This window comes from Zea mays, chromosome 4 (assembly GCF_902167145.1).
Source record: "Zea mays cultivar B73 chromosome 4, Zm-B73-REFERENCE-NAM-5.0, whole genome shotgun sequence".
In the NCBI taxonomy this organism is placed as follows: domain Eukaryota; kingdom Viridiplantae; phylum Streptophyta; class Magnoliopsida; order Poales; family Poaceae; genus Zea; species Zea mays.
This window is the reverse complement of record NC_050099.1, coordinates 201,907,176-201,927,984: the sequence shown is the minus strand read 5'-3', so window position 1 is coordinate 201,927,984 and position 20,809 is coordinate 201,907,176.

Below are 20,809 nucleotides of genomic sequence, written 5' to 3'. Positions count from 1 at the left end.
AATTCAAGACACGTGAGTTGACATTGATCACATTAACATATATTTATAAAGCGTTAGTTAAAACTATAAATTAGTTTTCAATTGGAAAGCTAAATTTAAAACATCGGTTAAACAAATATTTAATAAATTATTTAAATCATGCAAACTGACGAAGCGATATTTTTAATGCATGGGCATCATTGATATCAACTTAACGCAACTTGAACAAAGTAAATCGGATTCGTAACATATCGTGTTTTTAGTATTATCGCGGATTAACGCGGCGTGGTGTGATCCTATTGGCTGGAGACTTGCCAGAAATATGGCCACATAAGACACAAGCCACAAGGGATCAAAGGGAGTGGGATCTAGTATGGCTCCTTCATCCACCTCACGTACAAGCAGTTATCTTCCTCCTTGGAAAACTGCAGCAAGGGGAAGGGAGGGGGCACCTCGCCCACGCCATGGGGGGCTAGGGAATCGGCAGCGCCTACCATGGGGCCTCGCTGGCTGGGGAGGAGACCGGGCGGGCGGGGGGGTGAGCGCGCTCGCGTGCTGCCCCAGGGCGAGCGCGCGGCCACCACGGGAGGCGCCGGCTAGTTGCAACCGTGCAGGCCGACTGGCCTCCGGCCGCGAAAGGGTAGGGCGTGGGGTGGGGGCAGAGCCGTCGGCCACGAGCCAGCCGCGAGCTGGCACGCTGACTGGACGACGGCCGCCGCGCCAGGCTGGCCGTGAGCCGCCGCTCTGGTGGCTGGGGAAGGGGGAAAGAGGAGGGTACATAGGAGGCATGCTGAGGGGTTAGGGAAGGCTAGGCACGGTTGCGACGTCTATAGACGATGAAAACGAAGAACTAACAATGAAAACCATTGAGAAACTCACTTCACAAGAAGGTGCTCGCTGGAGACAAGAAGAAAACCATCAGTTGATGTCGAACCGAAGATCTGATCGACGAACCGAAGGCAACCAGACAAAGTCCACGACGAGACAAACGCAGCGGTACTCTTGGAGTTTGCCAACGAAGCACGGATTGAAAGTAATTACTCGTCTGTAACACCTAAAATCTCATTTTGGTAATTTAAGGAATTCTCAAAAGGATTGGAGGTAAAATGACTTCTACTAATGATTTCCTTCCTTTGTAAAGTATATCTCTCTAAAGGGAATATTGAATAACGATAAGAGATTGGTATTCAAAACTCAGATCCAAAACTTAAAACTAAAACTTAGAGCAACAATAGAAGAAAGGCTTTAAACCTATATATATCTTTCCCTTTATAACTATATAATTAAAGTACTCTTTAAAAAATATTTGAATTAAAATAATTCATTTCAAAAGGGAAATAAGTAATGAATACTGAATTTTAGAATTTCAAAGGAGTGTCTTATTAAAATAAGATATGTGTATGTGAATTATGTTTTGAAGCATGTGGATAATTATATATTAAAATAAAATAAAACCTTTTTCATTACCATGATAGAGTTTTATGTTGTGCATACTAATTTGAATAGAAAACATTAAACTCAAAATTGGAAGTTTGAATTTCATTTGGATTCGAAAACGGAAAACAAAACAGGAAAAAGGAGATAGAAAATAGAAAAAAAAACAGAGCCAACCATGGGCTGAATTCCCTACTCCAGCCATCTCTCTACCCCTTGCCTTCCCCCTCTTCGGCCGCGTGGGCCACAGGTCGGCCCACTCCCTGATTTCCGCCCGCACTTATGGCTGACGCATGGGACCCATCGTCAGGGTCTCGCCCGCCTACACATATGGGACCACGTTGCCAGCTTCTTCCTCCCCGGGTTTATTGCAGTGCTTACCAAGCGGAATCAGTGGATGGTTAAGATATTCACGCATTTGATAGGATTGGGTGTCCGGACTATAAATCTAGTTCTCGTCGCTTTGTTGCTGCCGTGCGGTCGTCCTCGACCTCCAAGCAAGGCCATAGCCATGTTGTTGCCATGGATCCGGGAGGGGAGGATAGAGAACACATCGGGAGGGGAGGATAGAGAACACATCGTTCCTGATTTGGGATTAATGATATACTGAATTATGATCATGTTGCACTATTATTGTTGGTTTATTAATGTTCATGATAAGATCATTGTGTTAATTGGAAAATGGAGAACCACCTAGGAAAATAGTTCTACCACAACGGTGGTATGGGACGCACTTGCTAACTAATTAGGAAAGCTAATGGAGGACTACTTTATCTGAAAGGGGCAAGGGCGATAGAGGAGTTGCCGGTATAGGGAGGTTCTCGGGTCAATCATGATGTGATGGCTTTTCGAACGAGACATTCCTATATCGCCCGTCTCAGAAACCGTAGCGGGTTTTCTGAAGCTAGTGGAACTTTGTAAAGGCCTCATAGTGCTACCTTGCCTCGCCTCCTCGGTAGAGGTGTTTGGGATTCATGACCCCATTGCAGATGTAAAACACGACTTGTGGGTAAAGATGTGCAACCTCTGCAGAGTGTAAAATTGGTATATCAGTCATGCTCACGGTCATGAGCGGCTCGGACACTCACATGAGTAACTCCTAGTAGATGGATCTAACAAAGCTGTTTCGATGAACAGTCAAATGCCTTCGAAAATGTTGAACCATTTGGCACAGTAGTGTTTGAGTTCCTCATGAAGATCTTCTCTTGCCGAACTGTGTTCCTATTGATCTCATGCACCTATAAAACACAAAGGGTGTGTGTTGGAAACCAAAAGTGCCTCGCGGACGGTCCGCGGTGGTGGCGCGGACGGTCTGCGCGTGCGCAGAGTCAGTTAGGGTTCCTAGTTTCTCGCAGGATTTGTTACCTAAAACCGCGGGATTAACTCGGAAATCAGTTTGAAGCGGATCTAGACCTCCCCCTTTATATAGATGAAGGGCTACGACCGACTGAACCCCCCAACAATCGATCAAATCAAGTCTATTTCTCGTTTTTACCTTATACATTAGGAGTAGCTCTAGTTTGGTTCTAGTTTAGTATTCCAATCCCCAAATTCTTCGCTTCTCTTCGACTCTATGTCAATTAGAGGAGTCTAGGTCAGCCTGCCGAGCCTAGACAACCCCTAGGATCTCTCCTCCCGACAGGGTCCCTCCCAGGAGCGAGATCCAGGCGCCGCCGGCGACCTTCGCCGCCCTGCGCACGCGCGGACCATCCGGCCCGTTAGGCAGGGAACCCTAGCCCTGCGCAAGGTCGCGGACCGTCCGGCCCCTGGCCGCGGATCGTCCGCCCCTGTGCAGAGAGCACCGCCGTGGTTCGTGTTGAGTGATTGACGCCCGAAAAAGAGGTCAACAGTGTGTGTAAATCATCCATGCGTGCAACGTACTCTATATAACAGATAATTTGCAGCGAAGGTAGGCATTTCTTTTACTACAAGTTTGCCCTCCACCGTCTTGGTAGCCAAAACCAGCAGCTTTTCATTAATGAATGCCAACAATGCAATACCCTGAGAACAATTTATTTTGGAGATCACTTGCATGAGTGAAGAAGGCTTTCCTTTTTTCTTTCAGAACTAATAGGAGGAGCTTAAATGTAGCAACTGAAAGATGATGGCTTTGACGCACAGCCCAGCTAGACTTAAATTATGAATATATATATATATATATATATATATATATATATATATATATATATATATATATATATATATTAGTTTATAGATTAAGAGCCCTGGGCTTCCAATAACTAGAGGAAGACCAGGTTGGATGGTGCAATCAGGTCAAGCCGGACCAGGTCCGAACGTCCATAAAACAAGATCTGGAGTGCTAGGGTTCAGTTTTTTACGCTCCATACTGATTCATTAGCGACGTCGCGTGCGACGATGACGGTTGCCCGAGAGCGTGTGCGGCGGTGGACCCCCAGTTGGTGGCCGTGGCTCCCTGACCTCGACGCGCGGTGGCGGCGGTTTCTCGATCCGGAGTAGTGGCGGTGGTTACCAGGTCGGTGGCGGTTCCAAGGTCGGCGAGCAAGCGGCGCCCCTCGACGTGCGAGTAGCGACGACGACGCATGAGGCGCGAGGTTCGAGTGAGCGGCGTCACGAAAGGCGCGAGGTGCGCGCAGCAATGATCGCGTGTGACATCCTCTGATCCGACGCAGTTTGGACGGCCCAAGTGACGACCTACATTTGTGCTTGTGTCATCGACGACGTCCTCTGGCCACTACCTCCTTTGATTTGTGTTTTCTTTTCGATTATTGTGTTTTATACCTACCACATGTATTATTTACGCTAAAAACTGTATGATTTTATGCTTGAACACGGAGTCCGTATATTAGTTTATTGCATGCATATTTTTTGCATGTACATTGGAAATACAATTCCTTGATTTATGTTGTTCGTAATTATCATAAAAATCAAATCATTTATGTTCGTAAATGCCAGATTTGTACGTTTGTCATAAAACAATCCCTAATTCTTGCATGTTCGTAATTATCATAAAAAATAAAATCACTTATGTTCGTATATGTTGGAAATCAAAAGTGCCTCGCGGACGGTCCGGCCCTGAGGCCGGAAGGTCCGCGGTCCGGACGGTCCACAGTGGTGGCGCAGACGGTCCGCGCGTGTGCAGAGTCAGTTAGGGTTCCTAGTTTCTCGCGGGATTTGTTACCTAAAACCACGGGATTAACTCGGAAATCAGTTTGAAGCGGATCTAGACCTCCCCTTTTATATGGATGAAGGGCTACGGCCGATTGAACCCCCCAACAATCGATCAAATCAAGTCTATTTCTCGTTTTTACCTTATGCATTAGGAGTAGCTCTAGTTTAGTTCTAGTTTAGTATTCCAATCCCCAAATTCTCCGCTTCTCTTCGACTCTATGTCGATTAAAGGAGTCTAGGTCGGCCTGCCGAGCCTAGACAACCCTTAGGATCTCTCCTCCCGACGGGGTCCCTCCCGGGAGCGAGATCCAAGCACCGCCGGCGACCTTCGCCGCCCTGCGCACGCGCGGACCGTCTGGCCCCGGGGCGCGGACCGTCGGGCCTGTCAGGATGGGAACCCTAGCCCTGTGCCAGGTCGGGGACCATCCGGCCCCTGGCTGCGGACCGTCCACCCCTGTGCAGACAGCACCGTCGCGGTTCGTGTTGAGTGATTGGCGCCCGAAAAAGGTGTCAACATACTTTTGGCGACTCCGCTGGGGAAAGGTGTTTAGATCTACTAAAAATCAGGCCTTCAAATGGCTGGTTCTAAAGATCACACAGATATCTCCCCGGACAATATCCTGAAGCCGGCTGTTGAAAGTCTGACGGCCGATGAGCAACAGCAATACGAGGACTACATGCGTCAAGCGAAGGAGAAATTCTTATCACTATACACGGTGGATCGCCACCTAAAAGTTGTCAAACATGGAGAGACCGACGTCGCATCTCTTCTATCTTCGCTTCGAGTCCCCAACGTAAGTAAACCCGACGACATCCAATCTATTAAACAGTATGTAGATCATCAGCAGAATCAAATGAAACAACAGATTGGAGGGTTAGAAGAGTCAATTAGAAAATTAACGCGTACGTTGGAGAAGTCTGTTGCTCCTAGTTTTCCATCATATGAGACTAGTAACGGGATATCTATGTCTAATACATCGGCAACAAATGGGGATTTGCAGCCCCAACCATTATATGGTATGCCGATGAACTCATATCCAGGGCAAGTACCACCACCGCCATCCCTGCTTGGCAGATCGGCGCCCCTGAACACGGTCGGACCGTCCGAGCTTCTGCCCGGACCGTTCGGCCCATACGTGGATCGTTCGGCTAGCTCTGTCGACAGTCCGGGGCCGCCCTAGGACCGCTGCCATCCCTGTTTGGCAGATCGGTGACCCTTGACGCGGTCGGACCGTCCGAGCTTCTACCCGGACCGTCCGACCCTTATGTGGGCCGTCCGACTTTCTATGTCGGACAGTCCGGGGCCATACCAGGACTGCCACGTGGCGCCCCAATAATGGCGAACACGACCGGCCAGTTCGGATGTACCACCGTACAAACCGGATACACATATGCAGAACCTGCTGTTGCACGCCATGCACCAAATTATTACACACCACAGTGGCAGTATGTTTCACCCTCTACATATTTAAACCATAACACACCATACAATCACAGACCGATCAACACTATCGATCGGTCACGGCAAGAAAGTCGGTATACTAATGCCCGACCAAATGAGCCCCATAGCCCAGGATCCGGTGGTCTGCCACCGGGTGCAATGGAAAAAATTAGGGAAGAGATGACTGAACTATTTCGAGATAAGTTCAGAGTTAGTGTAGCCAGAGTAGAGCAATCCTACCAAAAGCCATATAATCACCGGTTTGACACTGTCCCATATCCACAAGGGGCAAGGATACCGGATTTTTCTAAGTTTTCCGGTGAGAATGGGAGAAGCACACACGAACACATAGGCCAGTTCCTAGCACACCTAGGTGAATTGGCCGATGGAGAAGCATTTCATGTTCGTTTATTTTCTTTATCGCTTACTAGTACCGCTTTTGCATGGTACGCCGCCCTGCCTCCTAATTCCATTAATTCCTGGAATGAGTTAGAAAGTAAATTTCATGAACATTTCTTTGCCGGGGAATATGAATTAGGACTAGCTGACTTAGCTTCAGTTCGACAAGGACGCGAAGAATCAGTTAATGATTATATACGGAGGTTCCGGGACACTAGAAACCGATGCTTTCGGATCCATGTCGCAGACAAAGAGCTAGCAGGGCTAGCTTTTAATGGGTTGCTATCCTACTTAAGAGAAAAATTAGATGGGACCCAGTTCTTTTCGATAGCCCAGCTACATCAGCGGGCTTTAGCCTGTGAAAGCCGATTTAAAGAGACATCAAAATTGGTCGCCCGTACTATACATCTAATAGAGCGTGATAGTTCAGATGATGAATCCGCAGATGTATATACCGCTGAGTTTATTTGGCCAACAAAGGCCAAATCTTTGGCATGTTCTTCCTTACAGCCGGTTCAAAATAATCGGCAAGAAGAAATTAAATTTACCTTTAATATTGCCAAATGCGATAAGATATTTGACGAACTACTTAAAAATGGAAATATTAAATTAACTCATAATATCCCTCCTATAGATGAATTAAAGAGATGTGCTTATTGTAAGTGGCATAATACTTTTTCTCATGCCACCAATGATTGTAACGTTTTTCGTCGACAGGTACAATCGGCCATAAATGAGGGTCGGTTGGCTTTTCAGGAGATGCAAGTGGACACACAGCCATTTCATGTTAATACAATAGATATCGCATGCAAAAAGATCTTAGTTCAGCCCGAAATGGCCGATAAAGGCAAAAGCAAAGATATCATCATTGGCAATCCTCGCATGTCAAATATATCACAAAAGGAGATTGCTCGAAAAGCTAAAAAGTCTGGAGGCACCGAGGGGTAGGCATAATTAATGAGCCAAGCATGACCAAAGCATCACAGACAGTCTGACACCTACGTGCGGACGGTCCGGTGCTGAGACATACGGTCCAGCTAACTCAGTCGGACAGTTTGCCTATGGCAAAGGCGTCAACCTCCACATAAAGCTTTAAAAGGGAAACAGACATAAGATCAAAGCTGACCCTAATTTTGATCAGTTGCTCTCCAAGAATACTAGCAAGAAGACTGTTCTACGTGATCGGTCAACGAAAAAACCCCGCTCACCTGCTAAAACGAAACGGGTAAACAAAACGGCCCGAAAGGCGACACAACAAGCATCGCCTATTCATCCTATGAGACCAAGGTACTTTCCACCCGTTTACTCATCGTCGGTATATTATCCTGTTCAAATACGGAATGGTACGACGATGAATCCATGGCACATGTTTAGTCCCTTTGTCTATCCAGACTGGGGGGCACCTCCATTATATTCCTTTTGATCCATTGATCAAATGGTCATGGCTGAGGAAGATACCATCCGAAATGGCCTTTATGCATTGGTGCTTTATTGAATGATCTCCATTTTGAAAAGCCGGTGACTTACATCAGGTTTAGTTCATATGCTTTTGGTTCGTCAACCTTCACCAAAAGGCAGGGGCATATGTTGGAAACCAAAAGTGCCTCGCGGACGGTCCGGGCCTGAGGCTGGACAGTCCGCGGTGGTGGCACAGACGGTCCGCAGTGGTGGCGCAGACGGTCCGCACGTGCGCAGAGTCAGTTAGGGTTCCTAGTTTCTCGTAGGATTTGTTACCTAAAACCGCGAGATTAACTCAAAAATCAGTTTGAAGCGGATCCAGACCTCCTCTTTTATATAGATGAAGGGCTACGACCGATTGAACCCCCCAACAATCAATCAAATCAAGTATATTTCTCGTTTTACCTTATGCATTAGGAGTAGCTCTAGTTTAGTTCTAGTTTAGTATTCCAATCCCCAAATTCTCTGCTTCTCGTCGACTCTACGTCAATTAGAGGAGTCTAGGTCGGCCTGCCGAGCCTAGACAACCCCTAGGATCTCTCCTCCCGACGGGATCCCTCCCGGGAGCGAGATCCAGGCGCTGCCGGCGACCTTCGCCGCCCTGCGCACGCGTGGACCGTCCGGCCCGTCAGGCAGGGAACCCTAGCCCTGCGCCAGGTCACGAACCGTCCGGCCCCTGGCCGCGGACGGTCCGCCCCTGTGCAGAGAGCACCGCCGCGGTTTGGGTTGAGTGATTGGTGCCCGAAAAGGTGTCAACAGTATATATATAGAACGGTCACTTAATTGCCACAAGAAACGTTTCCCATGCGTATCAATCTATAGATCTGTGAGAAAAAAGAAATGCATGTTCAGTTAAGTAATATGTTATCCAGAATCGAGATTGAGTCTAGAGTGACAAATATACCTGACGGATAGAAGTTTTGTACCAAAGACTCTTCATTTTCCATCAATTCTGAACCTGCTAAGCAGCCTGCTTCCGCCCGCGTAGCTGAATTTCCACCACCCACCGTCGCCGGCTTCTCCTTCTTCTTGCTCCAAGAACAACAACAGTGCGTGAGCATGACAACACAACATCTGTATATCTATATCGCACACACACACTAGTAGTGTGTGTATATATATGTATATATATATGGGGACGAGGTAATGGAAGCCCTGGGCTTCCATTACTAGAGAGAGCCCCGGCCAGGGTAGGTCTGCGGGCGTGATGCGACGTCGCGGTGCACCGGGACGTGGTGGGGTCGGGCGTGTGGACTGCAGTGATTGTGCATAAGGAATTTGGCTGAAACGGATGCGTAATAGGGAATAGAGGGGTGCCGCGCGGGTGCATCGGGATCATGGTGGGGTCAGGCGTGATTTGCGCGTTTATGTATGTGTATTTTACCGTTAGTGGATGCGTAAATTAGCATAGTGGTATGCCGGGACGCGAGCGGGTTGTAGTTGGGCGTTTATGCTTGTTTAAATTGCCGATAACAAATGCATAACGATCTGACGCATGCATATCGTGGTGTGGGTGGCGAGTGGGTCTACCGGGATCGTGGATTTGTGGTGGGGTCGCGCGTGGGGTGATGAGTTTATGTTGCTGTAACAGAATAGGCAGGTAATCGTAATTGGGTCGGGACACAGAAATCTCGCCACATGCAAATCACGCGGGATATTTTGAACAAACCATGAATATCGGCCACGATGGTTTCGGCCAGGAGCATAACTCCAAAAAATAAAACAGGGTTACACACAGCCGCAGCTTTAGTTCATTGACCTGGGAGGGTTAGGGCATACACCATGGCGATGGCTAGCGGATCGGTGCAGTGTGGAGAGAGTACAACATCGACATTACCCTGTAGGTCAGATGGTCGGCATGATGTAACTCCCCCGGCTGCGTTACCGGCGCCAGGAATCCTTGAAGACAGCAACACAGTTCATCCAAGTTTGGTTGGAGCTCCTCAACGGATACCCATGAGGACAATTGGTGATCATGAGCAGGACACACCACACATTCTCCAAAGCCATGTAAGTTCATCGAATACCCATGTATTTGTTATACTGTAAGTTATGAAGTCATAGAAATTCAGCATGCTGTAATATTATTTTGAATATGTGCACTACATGACAACTCCATTAATTGAATAGGATGATAGTATAGATCAACGATTGGTACCTAAGGTCGGTATGACATTTACTAATGTGGACGAGGCATACAAATTCTATAGCTGATATGCATATGAAGTTGGATTTCCGTTGAAGAGATATAGGGAGAGAAAAAAATGCAAGTGGTTGAATTGTTCAATGGAAGACAAGCGTGCCGAAAGAGGATATGGTAATCCAAAAGTGCATAATACAAGTTCCAAGCCAACACAATGCAAAGCTGGTATGAAACTAAAAAAATATATGATGATGCCAAAGAGAATATTATTTCAGTGCGGATTGATCTTATTCATTTGGAACATAATCATGAGTTCTTCAATAAGGATACATAAAAGAATCAGTTACAGTGCAACAAGACACATGATCCCGACTACATGGAGTTCCTTAGTGCGATGCAAGAAAGCAGGATTCTGCAACACTGTATTATGGATTTTGTTTCAGAAATGCATGGTGGACCAGAGAATGTCCCGTTAACTACACAAGACATGATTAACCTGTAAGTAATATTGTTATTTATACTGATATAATTACATTAGGAGGTTGTGTACGTATTGACGTATGATATATTGTTAAATGTTGACAGGAAGAAAGCGTGTCAAAGGGAAAGAAATGCCAATGATGTATCTAAGCTCCTATCTTTTTTTGCATTGTGTAAAAAAGATAACCCACAGTTTTTCTCTGACTTCCAACTGGACCAAGAAGGAAAGATTTTGAGTATTTTTTGGTCCCATGCTAGCCAGCAAGCAGATTACATTGACTTTGGTGATGCAGTTACCTTTGATACAACTCATAAGACAAATCTATATGATAAACCCCTGGGAATGTTTGTTGGTTGTAACCACCATCTACAGTGCACCGTATTTGGTTTCACATTGTTGGGAGACGAAACTGTAGACACATTCGAGTGGGTTTTCAATGCATTCAAAACGTGCATGGGACCTGAAGGACCATGAGTAATACTTACAGGTATGATTAATAAGTGTATCAATTATTACGTTCTACTATCATTGGATTGAATGCAACTATAGTTGGTAATGTGTTGCATAATGTTGTGAAAATTTATGATTTCAGATTAAGACCCAGCAATGCCAGTTGCACTAGGCAGGGTATTTCCAAACACAATCCATCATTTGTGTTTGTGGCATGTTCAGAACAAGTATATGTCGTATTTAAACGAGTTGTACGCTAGATTTGAGGAAGAGGATTTCAAATCAAGGTTCCAATCTATAATACATCATTCGATCCTTTGACTTTAACTGAGTTTGAGACTGCCTGGGTAATGCTGCTTGATGATTTCCACCTACATGATAACATCAGTCTTTCCAGAATGTATGAAATTCGTAAGGATTGGATACCAACTTTTTTCAAACATGATTATTGTGGGTTGATGGTCTCTACACAGCGTAGCGAGAGCATGAACAAACTCGTAAAAAGTGCTCATGTCGATGCAAACACGCCACTACATCAATTTGCCAAGCAAATGTTGAAGCTTCTACACAATAGGAAGATGAAAGATGCAAAAGAGGCACTAGGATGCATGGTGAGTACGTAGAATATTATTGTGTCATAATATTTAACGTAACGTGGTATAACGTCTATTTTTGTCTACTGTAGGGTCAAAAGGAAACAAATACATTGTATATGTTTGAAATACATGTAGCGAGGACATACACAAGGGTTGTAATGAATAGGTTTCATGAGTCTTTGAAATATGCTACTGCATACAAGATATCACATGATCCAGATGGTGATGTGAATGATTGGGTGGTTCAGCATACTTCAAGGTCGAATAAGATTGTGTGGGGGCAACACCAATTCAAAGTAATGGCTGATGTAGATGCTGGAAAGTATGAATGTGAATGCAAGCATTGGGAGCATACATGTATGTTATATTGGGTAATTGTTATATAAAAATGTTTATTTGTAATTAGTGACCATAAACGGACACATTATTTACTTGTTTTGTTGTAGGTCTGCTTTGTGTGCATCTTTTACGAACATTTATGCATCTTCGGATTGATCGTATTCCTTCGGAATACATCCTTCAGAGATACGCCTACTCTGCTATACAAGATGTGACTTTTTCAAGGGATGGTAGGAATTTGAAGGGTAAAGATAGTGAGACTAAATCATATAGGCAAAAGATGTTGCTTAAAAAGGCAATGAAAGTAGTACATCATGCAAGTCTTTCAAAGGCGGGGCATGATAGAGCCCTAGAGATGATGGATGAACTACTTTTGCTACTTTCGCGGTTGGAGCCAGATATAGAAGGTGATGATAGTACTAGTGATGGCGAAGGAATCTAGGTATTTGTTATATTATTTGAAATAGTCGTGTATCTTAAATGATATACTAAGTTTTATTCTCAGTAAATGGGAAATATGTGAAACTTGCCAGGTACAGGGCGACAGGGATGATGTAAGAGACATGCCAGGAGAAAATCTACCGGCAAGAAGGGCGCAGGGTGGTGTATGTATACATATTTTATATGATGTTTACTATGCATAATGGTGTGTATTGTTTGTTAGAAACACAACTATTTATTGTCAATCGTATGATTTGTTAGGAAATTCAATTAGTGCCTACTTTACAAGAAGGTGGTGTGTGCGATACCCGATGTGCTATGCCGCTACAAATACTGGAATAGGTAATACATGATTAGAAAAGAGGAAAAGTTGTTACAATACACAATAGTAACGATTGGACCTTGATGCTAATTATGAAGTTAACATCAATGGTATATGTGTGCAGCACGATGCTGGACAGTTGCCCACTGGCATACAACTGAGACATAAGTGTGCAACAAATATGATGATTAAAAAGGTAATGGTATTATTAAAAACACATGTGCATGGGTATTTTTTAAGTTTACGCACAAAGAGGTGGATTTATCTACTAATATTTCAAAACTGAGATTTTTTTTTCAAAATTGTAGAAGCTAGATTTTAATGTGAGTGGAGTAAGCTTGAGAAGACCAGATAACGCGAAGCCAAAGGGCAGAACAATCAGTGATACCGAAAAAGAGTTATTAAGTTGGGCGCAAAAGGAGACAAGAAAAAAAAAACAGAAAGTGTCAAAGGTGTGACATTGCTGATGGTCACAATAGTCACACTCGTCTATTTGTGGAGGAGAATAGGCTTCGGTTGGCCAGCCTTACTAGTCGGAAGAGAGGGCGACCCCTAGGTTCTAGGAACAAGGGTTCATCTAATGCTCCAAATTGGAATGAGGCATGCACTTCAAAAAAGCATCGCGGGGGTATCACAGACAATGATTCGTCTAGTGGGGAGTAGATGATTTCAGATTTTATGACAATTGTAATGTAGTAACATACTTGTTATTACACATATGGATGGATTTATAAAGCTGATAACAGTTGATATTCACAAAGTATAAGTAATAATGTTGTACTGCCTGAAATGGAAGGTGTTGTAAACTGTATATGAATTTTGCGTAATTGTGTTATCAAAACAGCGTAATTCTTCTGTGCAGAAGGCTTGGTGGCAAATACTGGTGAATATTGTCTTTGTGAAGAAAACACACATCAACAATAACTTGTGATTAATGTAGTAACATAATTGTTATTACACATATGGACGAGTTTATAAATCTAATACCAGTTGATATTCACAAAGTATAAGTAAAAATGTTGTACTGCCTAAAATGGAAGTTGTTGTAAACTGGATACGAATTTGCGTAATTGTGTTAACAAAACAACGTAATACGTCTGTACAGAAGAATTGGTGGCAAATACTAGTGAAAGTTAGCTTTGTGAATAAAACACAGAACAACAATAACTTGTGAGTAAATGACTGATACAAATATGAGCTCATAATCGAAGTTTGAACTGAACACTGCATTAAACAAGAGTGGTTTCATAACTTGTTTAATACACATAGGTCGAAGTTTGATCTAAAAACTGCATTAAACAAGAGTGGCTTGATAGCTTGTTTAATAAACATAGAAAGTTTCATAGACATGCAACAGATAGTTGTGCTTCACAAAAGGTTGTTCCATAACAAACAGCTGATCCAGCGACACTACTTGTGTGCAAACTTCAATCTTTGAATTTCTAGAGGCAACGGGAGGCACTCGTTCTTGCTATGAAAGGTGAGGTAATATAGAGCAAGAGATCGTAGGTCACGAGAGTTGTCCTGCATAATACACATTATCCTGCACTGATTAGGTTATAAAATAAAGGTGGAACGTAAAAATAAAAACTAAATAACCATTAATTCACTTACTGGTTGTATATATTGCTTGATAGAACCATCCATGTAGTCATAGTACTGGATGTACCTCATGACAAAGAAGCCACAGTCATTAGATCGAGCTATCGTGGTGGGACACATAGGTGGCATGTCAATTGGGAAGTTTCCAAATTTAGGAATGCGTGAATTGGGCCGGACTTGTTGCAAAGATTTGTTCAACCTGTTCATTATAACCCTAGCCCATGGTAATTTCCTTGAGCCTATGTCCTTTTGGGAGTAATGAAACATCTTCCACGTAGTACCACCCAGTTCCGGACCATATGGATTGGAATCTAAAATGCGAATGCACCGATACTGAATATTGATGACATACAATGTCCAATGGCCCATATGAAGTATAGGGACCATGATCTGTTTAATATCAGAAGTTAGAGATATGAAATGATACCATTAGTGTGTAGGTGAGTGATGAATATAATTGCATAACAGAAAAAAAACCTTGATACAAAGATAAAGATTTATACCGATTTGTAGTCAACAAAGTTGTCTAGCTGAGGCAGTGTCTTGTCCAGGTAAGCATCAAGGACAGTTTGATCAAAAATCCGAGGAGACTTGCTGTAGCGTTCATGCTCCTCAAAATTGAGGAGAGTCTGCATAATCATAATTACTGTGTCATATACATCTATATGTAAATTATTGCAAAATTAGGTAGGTATTAATGAAATTTACATACACCAACATTGACATCCAGTACAAGTCTGTTTTTGTTGATGGACGGGCAATGATTTACATCTTCATCGCGAAAACACTGAATGAAACACTGCATGAAAACATTATCCAGACACATCCCGTCTGCAAATGATTGTTGAATATCGAGACAATTTCCAATACATTCACCAAATTCTATGACCTTCCTATATAATAATGTAAAAACAGATATGTTAGTCATTATATATGTAAGCAACAGCCTACATGTTATTTGGTCTTAATAGTTAAAGACTAAAACCTGTTTGGGTCGATTTTTGAGGAGCACAAAAAATCACAGAGCGACCGAGCACAGTCCAACTCTGTTAAACGTGGCAGTGAATGCACATGTGTAGTGTGCAAGCTATGTGTTTCATCACCAGATGCAACCTGAAACACAATGCAGGTAGAGAGTATAGTAGTTTATGAATGAGTTATGTGAAGCATGAAGGTCATAAATGTATAATTGGAGTACTTACATGACCACTAGGTGTCTAATCAAAAGGGGGCCCGTGTAAGTTGGAGTGTCATGAGATGCATCAATGTCACCTCCCTGCCCCCAAAAAATCAATGATACTATGTTTAAACCCTCAGTCATGTGTCAATTAAATTTAATCGATAATTGAGATTACAATGGACAAAACAAAGATGAAACATATACATGTTTTTGCGGTGTGGCGTCAAACATCGGCAAGTGGGAAGATGAATATGAGCTCATAATGTTGTAGTCTGGTATATGTTGATGTGGGATGTTTATGTCCCTCGGCATATTATTGCCAACATTAAAATGGTAATCCTGTTGATATTATTATGGTTTTGTCTAATATTTGGATGCAAATTGGAAATTAACATATAATGTAACCATGATGAGATTGTATATAATACCTGCTTTTCCGCGTTTGAGTGTGTGTTCGTCTCCATGGGCGCAGTAACGTCCAAATCGTCAGGGCAGCCCTCAAATGCACGACGCATTTGTTGTTACTTTTCATGTATTTCCTCAAACTGGGTGCCTGTCAACTCCGTAGTCGGTTGCGAAGATGGCATAGTCAGGTCCGAAGTATTTTGGGTACCAGAATGGATGCGTGCCTCTGTAATTAAACAGAAACAACTGGGAAATGGTTAAAGTAAAATACATAAATTGAAAAAAAAATTACAATGAGGGAAGGTGACCTGACGACATATGATGAGATGTATCTGGAGGTTTAGCTGTTTGAGGCGCTTCCGCAGCATTGTCTGGGTCGCCAGACTCCGCGCGAAGGACATCATCAATCATCTCAGCAAAATGTGTCCGCTAATTCATACTGCTTCACAACCATCTTGGTAAGAGTATTTTTTATGATGGAACACGCTTTGCCAACTTCAGAATCGTACTCAACAAACTTTTCTATGAATTTTGGCCGGTCACGTGGTTGGAGCTGCTTGATCTTACTTGAAAGCATATCCTTGATCAATGGGAGCTGGATATGAATGGTATGATGACCACAAGGATCGGGACGAGGGACATCAAAAATGTTTGTCCTGTCCCTATGTTGTGATATAATAAATGATAATGCATATGTCATAATTAATACTTAGAAACATATGGATATAATAATACATAAAACATTTGTAATGCATAGCAGTTATTTATGCACATGTATGTCATGTATGTTTTGTCATAAACTAACCTCTGATTGTACATAGACACTAGGGACAACAGAATAGCAAGTTTCTGAAGTGCTTCGGAACTGAAAAAAATGTAATATAAGCAAATGCATGAAAGATAACCATAAATATATTGAGGGCCCCACCGAAAAAATGAAGTATATGGTGTCTATTGCGAGTTTATGCGGACTGATACGAAAAATAATAGTGATGCTACATATATAAAACATACACATAATAAGAGAAAAATGCATATTTATGCAGTGTAATACATTCATATTGTTTTTTGTACAAATGACATACCTCACAATGGCCGAATGGTTCACCGCTTTGGCGTGGCTTCCTCTTATCGGCTTTTGTCAGAGCTTGGATAATGTTTTTATCAAAAAATTGTATGCGAGGTGTGCCACGTTTGTTGTGGGGGCTGCAGCATCATGCAAGTGGTCCAAATAATACAACTACAAAAAAACAATAATTAATTTATACTATCATGGGTGGTAACTGCGTAACTAAAATAGATTCCATGCGAAATGCCAAAAAATGAACAGTCCAATATTATTTACTTACTAGTATGACAATTGAGCATCCATATATCGTCGTGGACACGTTAGTAGTGCTTCTTGTATGCCACTTTTGAGCAGCTTCGCAGATGTCGTTAAAAATTAAGTGGCACCAGTCTGTCTCATGGAAACGATCCATTTCTTCCGTAAGTAAAACCTCATGGTTAGATATGCCCCAGCTGGAAGTGGGGAACAACAATCTATTGAATAATATCAAAAAGAAGCATATGATAGAGATGTCATCGTCGTCTCCTTTTCTCAGACGGTCCTGAAGAGATGCAACAACGAACTCATCCTTAGGCAAGCCAAGTTCAGCCCTCAAGTTATTGCCCGCCACTGCTTCATCGATGCCTAGTGGCTTACCACCGCCAGCATTCGGTAGGCCAAGGATAAGGTGGACAATTTCTTTCGTAATCTTTAGTTCCTTGCCTTGACCGGGGCGAAGTGTCATATCCTTGTGGTCCAACTTATCCATCAACCAAAGAAGATAAGATCGGCTACCCAGTGCATCAAGGGTCATGTCAAGAATATTGGAAAAACCTTTTCTAGCAACGGCTTGTCGTTGCCTCTCATTCAATATCTTAATGGTTATAATAATATCCTGAGGGTTGCATCTAACATTGAGTTTCTGAAAAAGTGTATGTAAAATGGTATGAAAAAAATGTAATAAATGGGCCATGAGCCATCAAATTAGCACACATAATGTATGGGGTGCAACTAATATAACATAATAGCTAGATAAATAATACCTGCATTGTCTGTACACAATAAAAACAAAAGGTGGCAAAAGGTTGTAAACTAAATATGATATTGTAACTGCAATTCAGCCCATGTAACCTGTCATGAAATTTTGACTAGTTTCATCCTTAGTGTATACTAAATAGTATTTAATATGGTGTATCAGCACATGCTTAGTGTATACTAATTAGTATTTAATATATATAAAAACATAAGTATAACATGTAACCTATCGTGGAGTTTCGACTACTTTCATCCTCTTTGTGCATGTCTTCTGTAAGATTTTGATAGGACTTCCAGTAGCATTACGCTTCTTTGTAGGTGTCATAAAATCATCGTCGTCATCACCAGATCCAATTTGGTCATTGGCTTCATGAATAACATATGGTCTCTCGACGGGTGCAGGACGATGAACAGAATGCTTTGTGTTTGGAGGATCTCCAGTAGAGACCGAACGCGGTATCTCAACACTGAAGAATTCTTGGCTTAACTCGATGGTTATACGTTTAGGATTAGCCGGAGGATGATCCACGGACTTCATGTTGCGATAGAACACCCTTCGTAAATGAAAAAGAACTTCAGGTAAGAATAATATAGCATAAATAATAAATGAATAAATATACTATTATGACACTGCTAGGGTACGTATAGTGTGCATAACAATAGATGTAGGCAACATAAATGTGAAGAAGAAATACATAACAACAGAGATGTGAAAAAACACATTTAAATAAAGTAGTTCATAGTGTGCATAAACAAATTATGCAAAAGAAATCATAAAATTATAGGTAGTATAACTCTCGGAAACAACAATAAGAACACAGTAACATAACATCACTAATCTATTGATTGCTATTATAAAAAATATAAAATTTGTTTATAAACAACATTCAGTACCTACATAAAAATGAACAGTATGAAACAATTATGCAATTGAAAAATTGGAAGCCATTATCGGATCCTGAAAAAATATTAACTGACAGTGATAGATATTAATATACTATAGATAATGAGGCGATTCAATAAATTTCAAACCAATGGGAAGGATGTAGAAGGGGTGTGGCGAACCTCATGGCAATTGGCGACTGAACTATGCAAAAGAATGTAGGGAACTCGAAAGAAGGAGAGGGGAAACGAACCAGGGGGAGAACGACGGCGGTCAATCGATGAAGCACGGAGATTACAGCGGGTGGAAGCGGTGGGGGCAGTCCTCGATGGCGATCGTAGGAGCGGGTGACGGCGACGGGGAGGAGCTGATTTTTTTAGGGTTTCGGTGGTCCCGAGAGGAGTTAATTGATTGTGGTCGGGTGGGTCTCGAACGTTGACCATATTGGCTCAGTCGGCCCGCGGGGGAGCAGCGCGGGATTGTGGGGTCCACTAGTCAGTGCACGATCAGTTGGACATTTTATTTACGCTGTGTTCATATTAAGCATAAAGAACTGTGCAAAGTGTCGTAAACAGTTTACAAAAAGCATTAATCAAGAACTACGCCAAGTACGTGATATAAACCATTGGTTGTACGTCGTGTCCATATGAATCATAATTTCTTGTGTATATGATCGTAAACAATGCAAGCCCGATTGATATGCAGTTGATAACATCGAATTATACAAGCATAAATCGCAAACCAGAACACCACAGCGACCAGACCACATCGCTATGACGATTTATGTAACCGTTACATTCAAAATACGCAAGTATAAACGCGGTCAATACCCACGCGTGACGCCACCACGACCCCGGTGCACCCACGCGGAAACATCGCCACGTCATCACCCGACCTGTCGCACGCGCCAGCAGACCCACCCTGGCCGGGGCTCCCTGCAGTTATGGAAGCTAAGGGCTCCTAATACATAAACTATATATATATATATATATATATATATATATATATATATATATATATATATATATATATATATATATATATATTTGGTAGGGTGTCATTTCACGGACAGGTGAGATCTGAAACTGAAACTGATGGTCGATGATCAGAGGTAGCTACGCTAGCTAGCGCTTAATTAGTTGCCATTATTACTCTGATGATGATCCATTTTTTACTTGTACAATTTGTACTCACAATATACAGAATCATTAATTGCTTGCGTATATATATGAACTGAACTATATATTAATTGGTTGATGGTTTCATTTCTCTCTGTTAACCATGGGTCCACACTGTTAATCAACACACTGATGAAGCCGATAGCAACTTCCACCTTGCACTGCAATGATAACACGTAGTATACCATAAATAAAGTTGCGTCAATTGGGCGGCAATATTAATTCTGGTCATACTTCTCCTTGTTTTAATTGCTCATTTCTTAGTAGGTCTATGGATTCGAGATCCTTAATAATATTGTTGGCGTCGATCCGGATGCCAATCACTGCGTTGAGAACCGGCGGCGGTGCTCTCTGCGGAGGCGCAGACGATCCGCGAGCAGGGGCCGGACGGTCAGTGACCTGGCGCAGAGGCTGATTCCCTGCCCGACGGGCCGGACGGTCCGCGTCTGAAGGCCCGACTGTCCGTGCGTGCGCAGGGGCGGCGGAGTTCGCCGGCAACGCCTGGATCTCGCTCTCGGGAGGGACCCCGTTGAGGAGGAGAGGTCCTAGGTCTTGCCTAGGGTCGGCAGGCCACCCTAGACACTTCTAATCGACATAAAGCCGAAGAGAAGCGGAGAATTTGGGGGTAGAGAGGGTAATCTAGAGCTAAACTAGAACTACTCCTAATGACTAAGGTAAAAACAAGATTTAAACTGATTATTGATACAATTGTTGATGATTAATCGGTCGTAGTCTTCCATACATTTATAGAGGGGAGGTCTGGACCCGTTACAATCTGTATTCTGAACTAAATCTGCGGTTAACTAATAAATCCCGCAAGAAACTTGAAACTCTAACTGATTCTG